At 34.8% G+C, this 1478-nt stretch overlaps 1 protein-coding gene across 2 annotated transcripts in view; it reads left to right on the top strand.

The window, feature by feature from the left end:
- The window catches only part of nrg3a (neuregulin 3a), a 412241-nt gene that overhangs the window by 181687 nt on the left and 229076 nt on the right, over window positions 1-1478 (top strand). The gene's annotated exons all lie outside the window — the stretch shown is intronic.

Below are 1478 nucleotides of genomic sequence, written 5' to 3'. Positions count from 1 at the left end.
ACACACACACACACACACACACACACACACACACACACACACACACACTCAGAGAACCAACCGCCATCACTCTCAAGAGCAGTAAAGCAGCAACATTCACAAGAAAATCCATTCTCCAACAGTTCATGAATTTATGAATTTTTCAAAGCTCATACAATTGCTCTGTTGAATTTACTTTTGACTGGCTGGGGTGAAATGATATTACTTGTTATTTTTTCTCCGAACACTTGGCTTTATGGTAGCGCTTATGTATTATAATTTGTTCAGAATGAATGCATTGGTCATCCTTGCTCTTCAGGGTTTTGGATAAGAGTGGTATGTGGATGTGTAAAAAAAGAAGAAGAAAAATTTGCAAAAACAGGAGACTGTTATCGGATTGCACTATTCAAATAAGAGTGCAAAATAAAACACCTATACATGTCTGGAATCCTCAATTTCCTATGCATTTACAGTCTCTAACACGGTGGTAACGGCGCGTTATGACATGTTACTGAGATCAACTAGTGATCCACTTCATGGGGATGAATGTTGAGAAGAATAGATATTTAGCCCTCTAGAAGCGCCAATGGTTGTCATGTTTCTATCCATTTTTTTTTTTTAAAGTATTTATTCTAATCCATGTGCTGATCAACTTTAATAAGTCCAGGACACACAATATGTTAATCACATCATGATTGTTATTAAATATTTTGAATGCACTCCAATCTGATCTCCGTCTCGTTGCCTGGTGGCAGATTTGACTCATAGAGATTTGAAAATGAGATGTGGGTTTCTTATTTTTTATTTTTGTGACTTTAGAGCGGTTGACTAATGCCTGACACTTTGCGCTGAGTGAATGACTAATTAAAACTTCAATGTGTTGGCTTTTACTTTTTAAATGAAATCAACTGTGCTGTTGGATACATGATCTGTCGTTTTCGACTCCCTTCGTTTACCAAGTGCATTTTAATAGAATGCTGGATTCATTTTTGATTTTGGAAAAAGTGAAGGACACCCACCCAATTGGGTAATTTCACCAAATGAAATGTCTTTATTAAAAGATGTAAATAAAGTTGTTTTCACCCTAGTAAGAATAAATGTAAGGAGGTGGTAACTTTATCTGTTTGCATCTTTAAGTGATAGTTTCATAATGACTCTGGATTTGCTCCATAACCCTCTATCTAATGTTATTTTGGTAACACTTTATAATAATGGGACATGAATAATCATACATTCATGCATGACTTCATGCATTAAGAAAGTTGATGTAGTACTTCATGAAGCGTCAGTAATGTGCCATGGTTAATAGTGTTGTCTTAACCCTTGTGTTGTCTTCCTGTCAAAATTGAAAATCAACACGTTTGTTGACGCTTTTTATCGATGTTTTTAACTTGTTCTTACATTTTTGTCCCTTTTTTCAATATTTGTCACTCTGTAACACTAACTAATTAACTTTAGTTTTACAGTATTTTGGGGAATTTATGTTTAATAAACCTCAT

The sequence above is a fragment of the Etheostoma spectabile genome, chromosome 17 (genome assembly GCF_008692095.1).
Source record: "Etheostoma spectabile isolate EspeVRDwgs_2016 chromosome 17, UIUC_Espe_1.0, whole genome shotgun sequence".
NCBI classification, from domain to species: domain Eukaryota; kingdom Metazoa; phylum Chordata; class Actinopteri; order Perciformes; family Percidae; genus Etheostoma; species Etheostoma spectabile.
The sequence above is the reverse complement of the archived record's forward strand: the minus strand, read 5'-3'. Positions and strand labels throughout refer to the sequence as shown.